The sequence below is a fragment of the Peromyscus eremicus genome, chromosome 3, assembly GCF_949786415.1.
Source record: "Peromyscus eremicus chromosome 3, PerEre_H2_v1, whole genome shotgun sequence".
In the NCBI taxonomy this organism is placed as follows: domain Eukaryota; kingdom Metazoa; phylum Chordata; class Mammalia; order Rodentia; family Cricetidae; genus Peromyscus; species Peromyscus eremicus.
This window is the reverse complement of record NC_081418.1, coordinates 45,679,809-45,700,836: the sequence shown is the minus strand read 5'-3', so window position 1 is coordinate 45,700,836 and position 21,028 is coordinate 45,679,809.

Sequence of the window (21,028 nt, the reverse complement as noted above, 5' to 3'; positions counted from 1 at the left end):
CAAAAAGGATGATTTGAAAAGTGACAAATTATGGTAGTGAGGGTTTTACTCATTCAGCCTCTGAGCGCTTCGTTGAATATTACATTTTAAGAACAAAGATCAGAGAAGGAGGGAGCCCATAGCAGCCATGTGTGCAGAACAGCCAGAAGACATTAGTGAGTATTCAGACTTTGAGCTGTGTAAATATCACACATCACTCCCAGCCTTAGGAGATATTTGAGCAGCTAAGGAGGAAAGGGAGGTTCTTTGAATAAAACGTTTTGCCAAACTGAATGTGTCTTTTTACCGTCATTTCTTATAAAGAGCCATTTTTCACCTCTGAAAAAACTCATCAGACATCTGGTTTTTATCTTGGATTTGCGATCATTGTTTCTTAATAAAAGTGATAAATCCCTGCAGGTGCGTTCAATCACCATTGCCTTCAGGGGCTTGTGTGTGGTTTCAAGGGTGCTCTTGTTTTTACCTTGTGTGTGGTGGTGGGATGTTCCATGTGGACCATTGTCAGTAGCTGATGCCTCACAGCTGGATCAGGAAGAGGCCCCTTCCTGGGCTACTGCCTGGTTCTGCTTCACAAATTTAAAGTAGATTGGCCTACCTTTGAGGTCCTAGAAGATTGTGGCACTGTCTGCAGCAAATCTCTCCAATATATTGATTTTTATAATTCTGTGTGACAAGCCCCCTTCCTCCATAAACTCCATCACTTTTACATAAATCTTAACACAAAAGTCACACATGCTCCAAGCAGTTTGCCATTCAGTCTGTTGGTAGTCATGCTGTGCAGGAGCGTGCATGTGCAAACAGAAGTGCAAGATGCTGCTGGAAACGAAGAGTTAAAAGCCCTCCTCTTAACAGCTGGAATGGGTTTTTGTCAGGCAGAGCTGAGGGGTTGTAAGTAGTCCCAGCCTTCAGTTTTGAACTGGAATGACCTCTGGAGTCCCTGCACGCTGAAGTCACCCAGCCGTTCACATTCTGAACCCTAGAATGTTCTGAACTACAAGCCTGAAAAGAGACACACGTCTCAAGACGGTAAGTTATGGTTTGGTTCAACTCCTGAGTAACCTGTGTGTCTTCATGCGCGGGGTGTTCTACACATTGCCCTGTGATTCTAATACCAGCAGCAGATCTCTGCCCCAGATGCCACTCACTGATGAGAGTCACCAGCACTTCAGAAGATGTCACAAGGATCCATTTCCTATGCCCCCCTTCTTACATGGACATTCAAGCACCTATCAAAATTGAGTGCCTGTCACTGAGTTTTCTGTTCATGTCACAGTCTCTTCACCAGGAAACACAAACATGTGCCTGTGCAGGGTCTGTCAACAGCCAAAGCTTTGAGTCATGTCCTTTAATCTGCAAATTAATGTAGTCATCTCATCATTAAAATGAAGTTATTTTAGTGTATGATTGTTTCTTCATCAGCACTTCAAAGAGCTAGCATATGGCTCTGTTATTACACATGACTCTGAAGCCAGTGATGATAATTACTGGAATTTATTGCAGTGAATGAAGTGGATTGCACAAACACACACACATCCGCGTGGGTTTCCCAGAATCTCCAACATTGGATTTCTATAATTATATAATGCAATCCCCATGGAAAACCACAGTGTAAGGAAAATTAGTTTTGTTTTATAAACCAGGAGACTGAGGTACCGAAGAACTACCTAACGTAAGCCAGCTGCTCATGTGTTGGAGCTGTGTTTTGAGCTGTTAGAAGCTGTGCTCTCTGTCCTGTGCTGCCTCTAAAGTCCCAGGAATGAGATTCCTATCTGCCTTTACTCACTAGTGTAAATCTCCATATGCTAAAGGCCATCAGTGAACCTCAGCTCTGTGTTCTTAGCATTATTAGTTCTGCTGCGATTCATATTCTAGTCTCCCAGAGCTCATGCCCTGTCCTCCAGTACACACAAGAAAATAAAACCTCAGAAATCTTGTCACAAGACAGGCCTGGTTCCTCAGGTTCACACCAGAATGCACTTATTTTTTTTTCCTGGTGCTCAAGCACATAACTTTAAGCAACACTATCGGATGTGTAGCAGAAGATAATTAAATCACAGCTTTTACAGTGATTTGCTTAAGTCTCTGTACTTTGCAGAATGTTTAATGTATGTGTTAACTGTTCTTTTCATTTCTCCCGGTTCTGTTCCAGAAAGCATTTTAATTAGGTTATCTCATCTACCTGGCTAAGTGCCATCCCTGAATTATACTTTGATAATGAATCTTCAGCCATTCTACAAGGATCATTACAAGAGTTTTTGGTTTCTATGATTCAGAATCTTTGGCACTGATGAAGTTTAATGCATTATCCATTATTCACGAGGTTGCCTCATACATACCTTTCATTTAAATGAGAATTAGTGGTAGAGTATTGCTCAGTCCCAGGTCTAGAAAACATTCGCCTCTGCAGGTACATTTGCATATGCATTTCTTTCAGGAAATGAAAACTGTCACCCCTTTTATAGAAATTGCATCAGGATTATATTGAGCTGCATGGAACAGGAACCCCAGTTTAGTCTCTTAACCCAACAGTTTATTCTTTACGAGAGTGGGCGGGTTGGAACTGGTGTGACCACCCCAGGAAGTTGTCAAAGAAAATGACGGAAAGTGCTGTAAAATGACAAGGCTGCAGCAGGTGTCCTGTGAACACCAGAGAGCAATCTAATGGCTTCTGCTTTGTCCTGCCACCCAGATCTTAGGAGCACCTGTTTGTCTTCATTTCTTTTGTGTTTCTGGGATAAAATATCCCGACAAAAGCAACTTGGGGGAAAGAGCTTATTGCAGCTCAAAGTTGCAGGTTATAGTTCCTATCATCAGAGAAGTCATAGTGGGAGGAGCTTGGAGAAGCTGATCACATCTGTAATCAGAAACAGAGCAAGGAATGCGTGTTGCTTTCTCCACTTGAGCAGTCCTGGACCCAGCCAGGGAATGGTGCCACCCATAGTGGGCAGATATACTCACCTCAGTACAACCAAGATAATCCCTCACAGGCTTATCCAGAGGCGATTCTAGATTCTAGAAACTGACAATAATTGCCATCACATTATCAGAGGAATTCATCCAACAATTCTGCTGAGAAAGATGGAAAATGCAGACTCCAAGAATCTCAAACTCTCTGATACAGGGAGAGATTAGAAATAAGGCTGAACATCCCACTCGTGATTTTGCACCCTTTATCCCCGTAGAGAATGTCTGAATGATAATGCTTAACTTTTGGATAAAACAATTAGTTAACAGCCTGCTTCTGCCTACTATGCTGTTAGGGCTTGGCTATGTCCCCCAAAGTTTTACATGCTGGAATTTGCTCCCTAGTGTGGCAACATTGAGGTGGTAGGCCATGGTTTGGATTTGAAGTGTCCCCTCCAAAAGCTTATGTTGAAGGCTTTGTCCCCATTATAATGTTCAGAAGTAGGGCTTTGGGGGACTAATTAGAAAATAAGGCCTCTGATCTAATCAATGGACCTAACACAATGATAGATTCATAATCTGATGGTATTATTAGGAAGTAGTAACCACTAGAAAGTGCGACCTAGTTTGGAAGAAGTCAGTCATTGAGGGCATGCCTTCAACGTCTCCCCAACTGCTTCCTAGCCACTGGAGTTTGCCTGCTCCCCATACTTCCCCCACCTTGGAGTTTGCCTCTTCTCAGGCGCAGTGGTGGGAGCCAGCAACCTGGTGCTGAGACCTCTGAAACCAGGAACCAAGTGAGTGTTGCTTCCCCTAAGCATTTATTCCCAGGTGTTTCATTGCAGTGACAGATCACTAATGTGCTGGATGGTAAAAAGTGGGACCCAGTGACAAGGGTTAACTTATTGTGAGGGTCACCCTCAGAAGGGAGTTAGCTCAAGTCTGGATCCCGAACCACTCAGGCTTTGCATCCTACCATGTGATTCCTTTGACATTTCTCCACTACACCGTGACAGAAACAGGGCCCTGCCAGGACATTTGTATTATACTTGAACCTTCAGAACTATGAGCCACATAAACTTGCCCCCCCCCAATCACTGATACCTGGCTGTCTCTCAGGCAAAGGGACATACTGTCATTCTCCCAAGGATCCAAAGTCCCCAACTCACCATATTCATGTCTAGTTTTTCATGCCAGAAAAGTTAGAAGTTAATCAAACTTCTTATATGAGATGGGGGAGCGGGTACAGATTGTGAAAATAAAATCAAATTGTGAGGAATTAAATATGTAGTTCTGAGTCTTCGTTTTAAGGGACTCTTCATGAGGCCATCACTAGTGATGATGCTCTTACTCTACTCACTGTTTTTATTGCCAGCCAACTCCTCAGGTGTCATGAGTCTTGATCTTGTGGAATGACCCAACCCTTCACTCTTGAAGAGTCTGCCCCTGCTCCTGTTTATAACAGAGGAGGAGTCTTCCTTAGCTTTTAGTTCTGGATGTGGAAGTACTATCAAGTTCCCTGAGGAATGTCTCCAGTGTCAAATATTCCTGTCTTCACGATGCAACAGGAAGCCTGCCTTCCCTAGACTGCTGCCTCCATTTCCCCAGCAACTCCCATAACCCTCCGCTTTGTTGTCTCAGTGGTGAAAACAAGCCAATGAATCTGCTGAGAGGCTCAGTTCCCTCCTCAAATGAACCTTGAGTGCATTCTTTGGCTCACCCCATGACTTGTTTCTCTGGAATGACAACTTTAAGCTGAGCAGCCTTTCAAGTTGTAGACACAAGAAACAAAGTGTTCCATATGCGTTATTGGGGTAACAGTGAGGTTCTTTGGCTTCAGTTCCCATCTGTGGGTGAAAAGGTCCAGTCTATAGGCTGCAGTTCAGACATACACCATAGCTCGTAGGACGTAGGTTTTCATTGATTTTACACTGCTTACATTGAGAAGGATTCTCAAGCAGGACGTATCAACTTACCTGGATCCTTTTTCTTTGGCTGACATATGGTCAGTTTCAGATGTCTGTTCCTGGCTTAATATGGCTTGAATGGCATAAGGAGCTTTAGCTACCTCCATCTGCCGGTGATGTCTTCCTTAGACATTAACACATGCAAATGCCACTCACGTACATGTGTGGTGGTTTTGCTGCAAATTCCAAAAGCTAATTTTTTTTTCTTTCTCTTTTGAAGGCTCCCCAGACTCCCCTCCCCTCCCCCTTGGTAAATGTGTTAAATCTTGGAAAAGATGTTATCAAAAGGAGAAAAACAGGTGGGGAAGAAAGAGATGAAAACTCCCTGACAGCTCACTTCTGTTTTGCAGCTGTGAGAGCCGTTGTTGGAATTGTTACCTCCCTTACCAAGATAATTAATTCTCTTTTTTAAAAAATAGAAGGCACGTCTCCTTCCTTCAATCAGTGTCAACAGCCAATTACACTCTTTCATCACCCGAAGTGCGATAAGACAAATGTTATCAAGGAAGAAAACAGTTGGACTGACAAGATTAGCAATTCACTTTTTCTTAATCTTGTAATCACATGGTATGCAGCAGTTTACAATATTATACACCCAAATTTGCTAGTAAATCATTCCATAAAGGCCCTGTGTAAACCCCCTATTGAATCATCTGCATTTGGTGCAGAAGAGCTCATCTTCCTGTAGGAGACATGAGATGAATTAAGACCACCTCCTCCTTGGAGTTTTCCCTTATCCATTACCCTCTGCAGAAGGTTGTCTATTATGTAAAAGGAGTCATACCCAGTAGAGTGTATAACTGTGAATGGCTTTTAGGGGTAACAGAAAAAGGCAGCTGAGGGTGACAGAAGGTTCGTCACCATCAACAAGATTAACACGTTGCTGTCATCTGCTGGAAAACCAAAGGCTTCTAGTCTTTACGAGGGTCAGACATTTGTTGTGTCATTTGGAACTTATCCCTAAAGTCTTTGGGAAGCCCAACTCTGTTGTTGGTACTCAAGAATCACACTCTTCACCCAAGGTGTGAGTGTGATGGGTATGAGTGTTGAAGTATGACAGAGGTGGCACTTGTAATTGACAGGGACTAACTGATTGACAAAACCAGCCCCCATTCTGCCAGGGTGGTGATATTGTCACATTCCTTCTTTACCCCGGCTCCTTCCACTCTTTTGGACAGAGGTAGGACGTTGGATAATGTCATGCTCAAAAGATGAATGAAAGGTTCTGTCCATTCTTGGTCATTGAGTGACCCTGTAGCTCCAGTGGCTCCCCCTCAACACATGGCCTTGGCTTTCTCTCAAGGTGTTGTTAGCCCTAGAATTTCCCAGCATACAAACTCTTTGACTTTAGGAGCACCAAGGGCTTGAAGTGGAGGCACTTAAAGCCAAGCAAAGTGCTTCAATGAAGAACAGGAGGGAAGGCAAAGGCAGAGTCATGCTCAGTGGACCATTATAAGGCAGATGTTGTTCCCCTGCCAGGGGTGGAGGAAGGAACGGGGGCTTGGTTCAGAGCTTTCCAATGATCCGCCTAACATTAGAGTCCCACCTTCCAAGAGGCATCGTCATTGCCACCTCCATGGAGGAGGTGGTACAGCTGTACCCTCTGTGGTGTATGCGCACATCAGGCACCCTGGCCTTTGATGCTGCATCTATTCCCATTCCTTGACTTGAAACCTAAAGGGGAATGTCTGCTTCCTGGGTGGCCACGGAACCTCCAGCCAGTCTTAGAAGATCTCTGAAAACAGAACAATCATGCTATTCTTTCAAACCTTGCTGTTGGGGAATCCAGAAAGCATTCCTAGGTTGCCAAAGCATTATCATTTCTTCCAGGGTATCTCTAGGAAGCTACTTGGGGAAGCTGTCCAAAGGAAAAAAATGGACATTGCCTCAAGGCATGAGGGCTTGTGACCCTATGGATGCACATCTCAGGATAGTCTGATGATTGGGTTCCACAGTGACCACAACTGGAGTCACCCACACAGCAGGATCACAATATTTTCTAATAAAAATATCCCCAAGACCCAAAATGTAGTCCAAATGTAGCCAAGTTGATAATTTATGGAAGACAGCAATGCTGAGCACGGTGCTTGACAATCTCCCACCAAGAGCGAATGAAAATGTGTCTATTGCCAAGTAAATAGAACTCCACATACCCTGTAAATACTGCATGCTGAGGCCACAAATACACATCACTGTGACAGGTCACAAGCATTGAATGTGCTGGTAGAAAATACATTATGCCTCTGTCACTTCTGATGCCCAGAATGCCCTCAAGGGATGATGCCAACCTTCTGTTGTGCAAACCAGGAAGATATGATGATAAATAAAAATTCAGAATACACGGTGAAGTGACCCATTACTGACACTGGGCTGTGAAGGATTAAGAATTTGTGGTGGTTTGAAAGAAAATGACCTCCAAAGGGAGTGGCACTTTTAGGAGGTGTGGCCTTGTTGAAGGAAGTGTGTCATTGTGGGGGCGGGCTTTGAGGTCTCCTTTACTCAAGCTTCCCTCAGTGTGACTGTCAGTTGACTTCCTGTTGCCTGAAAGATGTAGGACTCTCAGCTCCAGCAACATGTATGCCTGTATACCACCATGTTCTCCATCATGATGATAATGGACTGAACCTCTGAAACTGAAATCAAGCCACCACAATTAAATGTTTTCTTCATAAGAGTTACCATGGCCATGATGTCTCTTCACAGCAATAAAAACCCAAACTAAGACAGAATTGTTCCTATTTATGTCAGGCATAGTGGCACATGTCTTTAATCCCAGCATTCAGGAGGCAGAGGCAGGTGGATCCCTTAGTTGGAGGCCAACCTGGTCTACAAGAGTTCCAGGACAGCCAGGGCTGTTACACAGAACAGCACTGTCTCAAAAAACAAACAAACAAAAAAATCACACAAACAAACAAACAAACAAGAATTGTTCCTATTTTTAAAGCCCTGAGTGGCAGGCAGCATGCACCTACAACCCCAGGTGGGGTTGTAGAGCTAGGTGAGGTGGGGGGGGGGGTGGATAACAGGCCAGCCAGGGTAGACAAATGGCAAGATCCAGGTTCAGTGGAGGATGAGGAGAATACCTGGCGTCAACTCTGCCCTCCACACGTACACACACATACACGAGGGGTGGGGGTGGGGGTGGGGAAAGAGACACAGAATTGCTATTTTTAAGTATGCTATCCTAGTTAATTGATTGGTTTCTAGAGATTCCTAAGCCAAAAATAATAACAAGATGAAAACATCTGGTGCTAATCCCACAGTATGTGAAGTCTACTGTGGCAATTCTATTTATTAGTAGTCCCACTACCTTGAGACGGCTAGTAAGAAATATTGCTATATTTCTTTCTAGCTGCTTCTTCTTCTTCTTCTTCTTCTTCTTCTTCTTCTTCTTCTTCTTCTTCTTCTTCTCCTCCTCCTCCTCATCCTCCTCCTCCTCCTCCTTCTTCTTCTCCTTCTTCTTCCTCTTCTTCTTTGTTTTTGTTTTTTTGTAGCTGAAGTTTTTTTCCAGTCCTGCCCAGCCCCATGGACCCTGCAGCCACTTAATAAAATAATCACTCAGAAGCTTATATTAATTAAAACTGGTCGGCCATTAGGTCAGACCTACCACTAACTAGCTCTTACATTTAAATTCAGCCCATTTCTTTTAATCTATATGTTGCCACATGTTCTGTGGCTTTTCCTGTGTGCCATTACATGCTGCGCCCTGGACAGTGGGCTGACGTCTTCTGACTCAGCCTTCCCAGAATTCTCCTTGTCTGCTTATCCCGCCTATTCTTCCTGCCTGGCTACTGGCCAATCAGCATTTTATTTATCAGCCAATCAGAGCAACACGTATTCACAGCATACAGAACATCCCACAGCATGTGTTTGTTGTTGTTTTTGAGAGTTACTCTTTGTAACACCCCGGCTGTCCTGGAACTCACTTTGTAAACCAGGCTGGCCTTAAACTCACAGAGATCTATCTACCTCTGCCTCCCAAGTGTTGGGATTAAAGGCACACGCCACCACCACCCAAGGTTTTTTCTAGCCTTTTTTCCCCACCTATATACCATATGCCAATATTAGAACATGATGATTAAATGTATAGTTCTTACCTGTTCCATTTGCTTACTATTGCTTTGTATATACTTCTTATATTCTTCAGAATCAGGGGTTTTAATGAACGTGACAGTATAGTATGTGGGTGTTTTACGGTTACTTAAGTAAATCCATTCACATAACATCTCCAAACTTTATTATAAGAATCCCATGAAAATCTTCATTATAAATCCATCTGCATTGATCAGATTTCTTTCTTAGAAAATATTCCTTGAAGTGGATGACCTGGTCCACAGAGTATGAAGATTTTCAAATTTCTAATGACACAGGGCCAACATTTTCTTGGTCTATACACCTCATAATTAATTAGTCAACTATTTATTGTGCAAGCTCCTATATATAAAGTACTGGGCATGAGGAAGGAATACACTGGCCGCTAAAATCAGCAGGCTCCCTTGACCTCACAGAATTTATTACTGAGACTCTCAATCTGAGAACAAGGATTTTTGTAAATTCAGAGTTCAATTTCATGCAGAATTGAGACTTTCATAAGGAGAAAGGAAAAACAAAAGGCAGTTCCTGCCTCTCATCATGCCATTTATGCATGATTCCCACAAACAAATGGTACTACAGCGCACTAAGCAATGTAGCAGCTGTCAGAGTGCCCATAAACTGTGCGTGATCTTCAGTTAGTTAAGGTCATTGAGGATTATAGAAACTGAATTGACTCCAAATGGTTCTTAAAGGGAGAAATGGAAAACAATTATTCCATTTCCCAATTTAAAAATGAAAAGGAATAATTCACATACCAAAGGGCTGTTTCCCACTCCCCCGGCAATTTATCTAAGAAAAGAACGTTAGGAATGGGGCAATTAGGAGGAAGAGAGAGCCTCCTGGGGACTCCTGTATACTGTGGTGGATTGAGCTGACAAGGATGGGGTTCCCTCCTGTCCCAAGTCTGGTGAGAAGTGCAACAAGGAAGAGAGGAGGAAGACAGGGCAGAGTGAGGACAACATAGTCACATACTATACCCACGTACTATACCCATGTACTATACCCATGTACTATACCCCCGTACTATACCCCCGTACTATACCCACGTACTACACCCCTGTACTACACCCCCGTACTATACCCCCGTACTATACCCACATACTATACCCATGTACCATACCCACATACTATATCCACGTACTACACCCTTCGAGCCCTAACACCCAGCATCTATCCAGAACTCTTATGGCCACCAAAGAAATAATAATTCATTTTTTAGAACAAAGGTATAAAAAAGACATGAATAATATTTCACAAGACATATTTCACAGAATAAAAAACATTCAGTGGTCAAAAAACATGAAAGGACACTCAGTCTCAGTACCAGGGGGATGTGTTCAGACACTTAGTCTCAGTACCAGGGGGATGTGTCCAGAATTCAAAGTGGCATACTGCATTATGTATATCATATTGGCTGAAATTGAAAAGCCAGAACATACTAAGTATAGACAAGCATTGCATCTTCAAAAGCTGTTTGCAATTCGATAATGCTGAGTTGGAAAATAATCTGACACTTTCTTTCAGATAGAAAACTTTTCTGACCATAAATATCACTCCTGACCATAATGATGGAGAAATCGGACACGTGTAAGACTGTTCATTATTGAGCCGCTTATTTTGATTATATTTATTTATTTAAATTGGGTGTGTGCCCGTGTGTGTGCATGTGAGAGTGCTCTCGCACACACACATGAATATAGGTGCCTGTGGAGGCCAGAACAGGGCGTTGTCCCCTTGAGCTGGAATTACAGGTGGCTGTGAACCACCTCACATAGGTGCTAGGAACAGAACTCCAGTCCTTTGCAAGAAAAGTTAGTGCTCCTAACTGCTGAGCCATCTCCCCAGCCCCAAGCTGCTCATTTTAAAAAACCAAAGCTGGAGAGGCCACAATTGCATTAACAAGAGCATTAGGGGGGAAAAAAACAGAAAAGTAATGAGCTAACTATAATTTTATCTACCAACAAAGATGAACACCAAAATGCAGTCTCGGAAGAATGATAGCATTTTCCTAAAGCTTGAAATTTGGCAATATCAAGCAATGCCTCTCTAATGGCTCTGTGGAAACTCTAAGTTGTCTTCCTGGGCTTACATGTTAACGAGGGGAAACGCAGGTTACAAGACCAATAAGGAAAAGAAGTGGGAGGTGATGTATAAAGTGGGATAGTGGCGGGTCTCGAGACAGGTTATAAATAAATTGATCGGAGATCTGAGACGGTGAGGTGTGTGCAAAGCCTGAAAAGGGAGCAAGCCCCATGGTTGTCTGGGTGAGGAGTGTCTTTAGCGTTACACGTGTGTAGACTTGATTCCATGCTTGATGTATCAGCACTGTACAATGACGTAAGCTGCCTCATTCACCTGACATTAGCTCCCTCTTCCTGTTGTTTCCCCTCATTTCTAAAGCATGTTTTGTATTGACAGTCTTTAAAGACTTTCCCTAGACAAAGCAAGTATAATTATTCTTGAGTTTTTGTTGCTTTTCTTTCTTTTCTTTCTTCCTTCCTATCTTTTTTTAGAAAACCAAGGGTGGTAGTACACATCTGTGATCCCAGCACTTGAATTTATTTTATTTTATTTTATTTTATTTTATTTTATTTTATGTGTTTGACTGTTTTGCCTGCATGTATGTATGTGCACCACATGTGTGCCTGGTTCCCTGTAGGGGTCAGAAAAGGGATTCCCTGGAACTGGAGTTAAGGATAGTTAGAAGCTACCAGGTAGGTGCTGGGAGCTGAACTGGAATACTCTGCAAGAAGAACAAATGCTCTTATCTCTCAGCCCCCGCTCCCCTTTAAAGACAGGTTCTCATGGATCCCATTGGCCTCCAACTTACTATACAGCAGAGAATGACCTTGAACTCGTCCACCTGGCTCCATTCCCCCAGTGCTGGGATTACAGGTGTAATCCACCACCCCTGGTTTATGTGATGCTGGGGTTCGAATCCTGAGCTGTGTGCATGCCAGTCAAGCATTCTATCCAGCTACATCCCCAACCCATAGTTACTCTCTCGGTAACTTAGTGGCCAGAGTAAAGTCTGTACTTTGTAAACCTCACAGTCAGATCAGGGGTTTTGCTAGGATTTATAACTACTGCAATTTCAGAGAAAATAGATTAGATAGCTGTACCTAAGTTCAATGACCCAGTAAATATAAAATTTAAATATCCTACTGTGGCAATTGAGAATATTTTTGGCTTGACAGTCAGTAGGAAGTACTGTGTCTTCTGGGAGTTGAGGCATTAGAAACATGCATTAGGATAATAGAGTTTTCAAGAGAAACTTATAAACTAGGGTGAAAATTAGATTTGGGGCTTTAGTGGCTGGGATTCTAATTTAACATGCTGTGGAATTCACCGCATCAAATGGCTGAACTAATCTCTCATGCCAACAACTGCCTGGGTTAATAAAAAACCTGAAGCAGTTTGCATGTTAATAAATAAGAGAAACTATAAAAACTGCAGACCTCTCTCCTTCCTGAGCACAGGCTGCATATGACCCTAATGGAGCCCCTTGGATGTGATGGAGGCATTCTAATTAGTGGACCACACTGCGCTCATGTTTCATAGTTCCTGTTTAACAGGACTGCCGCCTGTGCTTTTAAAGCGGTATTCCCAGAGATTCCATCTGATGCTGAGCTGATTATGGTATGGAGTAGATGTTCTTCCGCTGTCGATTTCATCATCTTCCTATACGGCTCCCTGTGCTAGCAATATGGCTGAGGACTGGTCTATTTTCATTAATCACAAACTTCAAGGAAGAGTTTTCACCCATGAGCACTTTTCAAAACGGGCATCAAAAATGTAACCTGCTGTGTGCGTTTGTAAATACACAGTGTCCCATCCATCCCATCACGAGAAGACTTTGTTAAGGGGTGAGGTGTCGAAGGGGTCTGGCATGGTTTAGGGGAAGGGGGTAATTCCCTGGGAGCCTTCTCCCCTTCGTTCCTGCCGTGGACTCTGCATGGGCCCTGCACTGTGAGGCATCTGAGGTCTTCTCTGAGTCATTGCTCTTCCCTGTCTCAGCTAAGGCCTGTTTTCAAGCCTAGCCATTTCCTTCTGGGTTTTGGTGTTTTCCTAGGGAGATAATATTAAGGACAGGGAAGCAGGTAACAAATGCTTGTTAGGTACAGATCTGTGTGGCCTTGGGGTCTTCCTTGATTTATTTTAGTCCTTCTTTTTCATGTATATTCATTCATCCATAAACTTAAACTCTTTAATTTTAAGGGCTATTTTTTCCTTTAAGATTTATGATTACATGTCTTAATGCAATTCTTTAAAAATACTAATTTTGAACTTGGGAAGTTAATGTTTTCACCTGATCTATCATTTGGAAATTTTCTACTCTGTGATATTATTTTTTTTTCATTGAGGATTATTACCTTACTCTTTATTTCTTGGCTTGAAATTCTTGTTTTTCAACCCTCAACTATCTTATTTATTCAAACTTTTATTGTTGTGAAAAATTTTTACTTTCTCACATGTGTAAACAAAATATGGATCCATATGAGCCATGAGAAGTGATATAAATTCTTCTCTACATGTTTCCGAAGTGAAATGGAAGCCTTGTTAATAATTATGCTGGCAAAACAGGCTCATATGGGACAGCCCTAAGCAAAGCACGGTGCAGGATCACCCAAACAACAGAGGCCAGCTGGGTCTCTCCCTTCCTCAGCATCCCCAGGCACTGTGGATGTGGTAGAATTTCCACATCTCCCTCATCGACAATTTCAAAGCTTCCAGACATCTCTTCCCAAATATAATAATAGCCAATGACAATTTATTACCTGGAGAGTGCTTTCCTGGACAATTCTGGGAAGAATGTGGTATAAGTTTCTCTTGAAGGTAGACATAGTTTCTTCCAAAACCGGAGTGAAGCAGCTATTCATAGTCTGCTTTCCTGTGTGAGTTTTTAGACACACAAGACCCAGTGATCTTGGAGCTAGAGACGTGGTTCAGTGGGTAAGGTGCCATGCATGCAAGCATAAGGACCTGGATTCAGATCCCCATCACCCATGTAAAATCCTAGAGTGGTGTGCCCCTGTAATCCCAGCACCTGGGGGAGGTGGAGCAAACTCCGCCCAGTGAACTCCAGGTTCAGTGAGAGACTCTGTCTGAAAATTAAGGTGGAGAATGATCAAGGGAGACCTGAGTGTCAACATCTGGCCTCCAGATGCACTCAGGCCAGTGAATTTAAGGCAATCCTCCTTAACAGCATGACATCTTTCAATAGGGTATCCTCAAAGAAGGAGCAGTGGTCTCGGGGCAGACCTATGTGATTGGTGGAATAAACATGTGTATTTATAAGTGGCCACCAATGGGATCTTGGCAGGCTCCTGGTAGAGGAATGGAGTCTCCTGCCCCATGCAATTTTCTGACTTTCCATTATTACTGGGACCTGAAAGAGAAGGCTAATGGGAGAGATAGCCATAGTAAGGCTTCTTGCTCCTGCTGACAATTTTCTCTTCTATTGGCCATCCTTGGACCTTCACTGGACAGCTCTAGCCCTCATGGATTGCCAGGACGTTGGAGGGATCCATCTGCCTGCCCTAACATATCTCAGCTGCCTCTAAGGGACAGATGGCTCCTTAGGATACTTATCCCCACCATATTTTATCAAATCTAGGATCTTATAATATATAACATCATTTTACATTCTACCAAGAAAGAAAAACAATGCCGTCAGTTCACCCATGGCATGCCGTCAATTTTAAAATGTAGCCTGACTTTACAGATATTAAAATGTGACAAATGTGTCTCTTAGAATCAGCAGGAAAATACTTTTTTCCTTTCCATTTCATACCATTTGATTATTAATTCTCTTTCAAGACTCAGCCACAGAGGGTTGGGACTTGAAGCTGGAGGCCTACCTGCTTCATTACATTACATTTTGATTCATTACATTTCCCCAACCCCTGGTTCTATCAAATGAAATACCCATCAATCCCCATGCCTCAGCCTAACAACTGAAGAAACAAAGAGCCAGGGAGACTTTCTAAATAAAACTTGGCTGGTGCAGGATTTGAACTCGGGAATTCTGACCACACTTGCACATAGCAAATCATTGCATCAGTGCATACTCAGATACAGCCTTTCTAACAATGGCTTTGGTGGAGGTGAGAGGAGAATTGTGATGCTTTTATTATACAGACTACACTTGAAGACATGATAAATGGCTTTGCCTGTTCAGAACCTATGTGATGTCTAAGCTACCAAAAATGTGGTACCCTTTGAGACCCTGTCTCAAAAAGGATGGTGGAAGCCAGGCATAGTGGTGCATGCCTTTAATTCCTTTTCTAGGGAGGCAGAGGCAGGTGGATCTCTGCATTCAAGGCTAGCCTGGTCTACAGAGTGAGTTCCAGGACAATCAGAGCTGTGCAGAGAAATCCAGTCTTGAAAGAAAAAAAAAGTATGGTGGAGAGTGACTGACAAAGACACCCGACATCAACATTCAAACACACACACACACACACACACACACACACACACACACACACACACACACCAGGTACACAGACACATAAAAAATAAAATAGTTTTAAAAGAATTTGACAATGAAAGAGTAAAATGATTAGTATTATAGTAAACATTGAAGGGTTGGAGAGAGGGCTCAGCAGCTAAGAGCACTGGCTGCTCTTCCAGAAGACTCGGGTTCAATTCCCAGCACCCACAACGGCAGTTCATGCCTGTCTGTAACTCCAGTTCCAGGGCTTCTGACACCTTCATATAGACATGTATGCAGGCAAAACACCAATGAACATAAATTTTTTTAAAGACACTGAAACTATTGAAAAATTCAGAGAGGAATAAAACAATACAAATATTTATTATAAAGTAATACAGATTTTGAGACCAAAACAGGAACAACATACCTTGCAGGTTAAGATGTCTGTTTGCAATTAAGACAGCTAAGAATAAGTTCCTGTTTGTCCTATGCTGGTTAAGGTTTCTGTTTGTAGTTTAAGAATAAGTTGCCATTTGTCCTGTGCCAAGTCCTTGCAAGTTAAGGTTTCTATTGGTAATTAAGAATAAGTCCCTGTTTCCTAGGTCTGATGTGAACTGCAAAGCGTATTTTCCAAGCTACACTAAACTTGTGACCCCGTTCACATGATGTGCATCCTGACCCTTGTTCCTTCCCTTTCACTGTATTTTTCTAACAGTGTATAACAGCCCACTCTTGCCCCTGTGCGCACCTTATCTCTCCTATACAAGGACTTCAAAAGGCCGGCAGGGGCAGCTCTCTGAAATCTTGACTTAGGGAGAGTCAGCCGGACAAGCCAGTCCCAGGGGCACTCCAAAATAAAGCTTGCTTCAATTGGACTATCATGGATTTGGTCTTTCTCCTTGAAAATTTCAGGCTTCATAAAATGTTAATATAAAAACAGGTCTTAAAGGCTTATTTGGGAAAAATAGTAAATCTATAAGTCTTTTTTCCCCCTATCATGGATCAATCCCAGTGCCTTGTACATAATAAGCAAGCACGGTACCACTTAACTATATTCCCAGCTCTTGGGTTGTTTGTTTGTTTGTTTTGTTTTGTTTTTAAAACAAGATCTCTCTGTGTGCTACAGACTGGCTTTGAAGTTGTTATGTAGCCTAGGCTAGGCTCAATCCCATAATCATCCTTTGTCAGCTTCCCAATCAATGAGGTTACAGGCATACACCACCATACCATACAGAGCCTATAATTCTTGATTAATTGTATAATTTTAGGACTGGGAAGAAGAAGTAAAGATATTTTAACTTACATGACAAATAGCAGGGTAGTGAAAATATATCATAAATTACTGTAAGTGAAAGGAGCAATGTGTGCAACGAAGACACAAACTCATCCCTGAAATGGAAAAACCGAACAAACACACCACCACCACTACCACCAAAAATGCAGCCCCAGCAATCTCAAGCCTATCTGAAAACATTCAGCAATATGATAGAAAGGGGACTGAATCTATATTAAAATTAAAATAAAAGCAGTATTGTTCCATAATTGAAGTCAAAGTCAGACTTGGGCTTGGTTAAAGAAACACAGACAGACCAAGATGAAATCGCAAGCAAAGACGCAGATTAAAAGGAGAGGTGAGTGGGGCAGAGGAAGGAGGCACATGGTGCCTCACCAAGGGAAGTTCAAAGTAAGACCATCCACTAGAGCAGGGACCCAAAGGACCCTTTGATACTAAAGCCAGATGAAATCTGTGAACTCAGAACAATAGCTCTGAGCATTTATGGGCTGATTAACATAACATCAAAATTGATAGAACAAAAACTATTTTATACATATAAAAGAGACAGAAACATAATTATACTGTAGCATTAAGTATTGTTATGTATTCTAGAGCAAATTGATAAAAAAAAAGTAAGGGATGTAGCTGGCCATTTAAATAGCACAATTAACAAAACTTAATCAGAAGAAATAGCAACATTTTTACATACTAGACTTTTTTCCAATTCCACTGAAGGTTTTTCAAATCTTTAAGGAAATAGCACATAAAATTGATAGAGATTTTTTTTCAAATGTAAGCTATTTTTAAAAGCAATTTTATTTACTCATAATGTAACTGCCCCCACCCCAAAGTCTGAAAGTAGCTGTAGGGACCCACAGAGTGAAATTATGATGAACTTTCTAGTGTTAGGCTTTTCAATATGGTAGCCATCAATCTCCTTTAGTATTTACATTAAAGTAATACAAGTTAAGTTCCTCAGTCAAACTTGTCATATTCTCGTGCTCAATAGTTCCTCTAAGCAAATGGGTGTCATATGAACAGCACAGACATCTCTATATAGTTCACCACAAGAAGCTTTCTTAAACACTGAGGATTGTTTCCAGAAATCAGAATTCATGAACACACCAAAGCAAATATCACATAAGAAAACAGACATAAAAGCCTAATAACAATGGATTGGTATAACGAATGGATGGATAGGTATAACAAAGAAGGACTACATAATTAATATGTAATAGACTAGTTCATAAAAACTGTAGGAAAAAACTAATACCTTAGACTAGAAAGAACAAGGATGTGAACTAGTGGATTGACTACATAGTAAAAACTAATTTTAAAAAAAGTATATAAAATTAGTAACCCTAGGGGCTGGAGAGATGGCTCAGTGGCTGCTCTTCCAGAGACCCTGGCTTCAATTCCCAGCACCCACATGGTGGTCCACAACCATCAGTAACTCCAGTTCCGGGGGAATCTGACACCCTCTTCTGGTCTCTGCAGGTACTGCATTCACATGGGGCACAGACATACATGCGAGCAAATACAGCCGTTTAAAACAAGTAGTAAGGCTATTTAGTCAGATAACATATTTTCAAATAGCACATCAGTAATGATAAAATAATGATGTTGTGTGGTGAGAGGACTGCTCATAAATTACTGAAGGCAAAAATATCTTAAAGCTCTGATAAACTCATTCTAGAAAGCCCCCTCTAAACTCAAACCTGGCTGCACACTGGAATCGCTCTGGAGACTTAACAAATGAGATACCCGAGCCTCCATCCCCAGACACCTTCATTTAATTGGCTTCAGACAGAGTCTGGACACTGGTGTTTTTCATGTTATGGAAAATCTGATACACAGAACAAGGTCAGCACCAGGGAGCCAGAGGCACAGGTACTGGGACAGAGACAACCCCATTTGAGTGCAGGGCATGGCGAACGGGGCATTCACAGGCTGGATTCCCACCTATAGCTCTACCAGGCAGTGGGATGGCATAGCAACCAATGCACCCATTTGGTGGGAAGCAGTCAAGGAAAGGTGACTATGTGAGTGTCGAGGCAGAGGGCAGCTGAGACGGACCCCGGAGCAGGGAGCGTGTGGCTTACTATGTACTTTTATGAAGGGGACTAAAGTTACCTTTCAAAGAGGCTTGATGCAATTGACCTGGAATGGTAGAAGAGACGGTGCTATGGGAAAAGACTCTGGAAAACAGCACATATTCAAGAGTGAGTTCTCTCAGGAGCCAGTGATACTTCCTTATGTTTTGAACAACTGTGGCTCTCTGGAAGCTAGTTTTGATTCAAGATGAAAAGCTAGAGAAGGAGAAACCTCAGATGAACTGTGATTGTTCCAAATGGACTAGGGAATAAAGGTTGTTTCCTTCACTTTGGGGTTTAAGCTTAAGTAATTGTACTTACCATGTGCTATGGTCAGACATGCCGGGAACTTACCCCCCAATGCGGAAGTGCTAGGATGTGGAGCCGACTGAGACGAGAGGAGACGGACAAGGCTCCGCCTTTGTGAATAAGTGGACATTGTCAGACACCAAGTTCTCTCCCTTGGCCCGGGCGAAAACGGTTCTGACAGCATCTAAAGTCATCAAGTTTTGCAATAGCAGGAAGTCCAGTGCCAACTGAGGCAGTGCTGACCAGGGATGCACCTTGAGGAGCCAGAGCAAGCAGCTGTGATTATGGTGGAGTTTCCTCAAGGTATCTGTGTACGGACGGTCTTTTTGTTCAAGGCAGGCAGGATAGTAAGGGAGAGTTCAGCAGTTGCCAAATTGCCAATTATGGACTGAAATTGATCCTCCCCCAATCAATATCTCTCATTACAGAAAGATGAACATCAGAAGGAGTGCTTATAACATGAACTTATGGATCTTACCATTAGCACTGACAGTGATTTGTTTGTTTGTTTGTTTTTGTTTTTCAAGGCAGGGTTTCTCTGTGTAACAGCCCTGGCTGTTCTGGAACTCGATTTGTAGACCAGGCTAGCCTTGAATTCATTGAGATCCTCCTGCTTTTGCCTTCAGAGTGCTGGGATTAAAGGCGTGCACCACCACCACCCAGCAACAATGATTTTTTTAAAATCAATGTGTAGCATCTTCCCAGCACCCCAGGAAGAGGTAGGTCTCCTCATGTACCTCAGTATCATCCTGGATGAGGTGAGGAGGAGTACCTCATTACTGATTTCCACATGGCTGGTTCCAATTCTGTGAAGAAAGGTCAGTGCTAGCTTTCCACAAGATCTCTCAGGGTTCTGATCTCATCTGTGGGTTAGTAATTTGATAGGCTATCAGAAAGTGATAGACACTTAGTAGGTAAGACTTAGTAGAAAGGATTAGGTCCTTGGAAGAACACTCTTCAAGACTGTATCTTGTCCCTGGGCCTTTCCCTTCTCTCTGCTTGCTGGTGACCTTGAGGTGAACAACCTCCTTTCCCTCAGCCCCGGTAGCAGCAGAATTCTGTCTTGCCTCAGGGCAAAAACAGCGGAACCAGATAACCATGGTGTGGAATGGAAATCGAAACAAATCCTTCCTCCTCTAAATGTTTACCTCGGGTATTTTGTCACAGTGGCTGAAAGCTAACTAAAAGAGAGTTTAATCTGCTCTAGTTTGGAGTAAATTAAAGCAGGTAGAAGAAGGGAACCAATGGTAAATCATGTTGAAGCTGAGTTTCTGTTTTGGAGAAGGTTATTGGCAGAGCTAATGTTTTAAGATGGGGATGTCATCAGATAATAAAAATAATCAACAATAACCACAGTATTCTGCAAAGGGTTTTGGTCCCACTCGTTATCAATACATGGCAAAAAGACCACTTACCAATCCAGAAGGATGTATTTTGACATTTTCATAGTGAGGTTGCCTTGTGGGCACATATTAACTGACAACCAGCTTTAAATACTCAATATTATTTTCCTGCAAAAACCATGGAGTGAAATCACAAGGATAATGTAAGTTTTTAAAAAATATTTCTAATAACAAGCAGTACCTAATTAGTCTGGAAAGGATGAAATAAAATAATTACGATTTTTTTATTCCTTAGTGGTACTAAAGAGCTCCCCAAATTATATTGATTAATTCTTTTGAGAGGTACAGTTGATACCATGTTAGTCACAAGTTAAATGGTATTCTACCCTGTTTTCATAATTAGAATAAAAAACTTAATATTTTGAGTGCATCATCATAGTCATGAAAATCTGAACCATACAACCCCAGTTGGATATACCCAAAGGTCACACTGTGCATAAAATGAAAAAATGTTGGGAGATTTTGGTATCTTAGATCTCAGAACAGGAAACAGCTGAGGAAATCAGTTGTGGGAAGAGAAAAACTCAAATGACATTTTTCAAGTT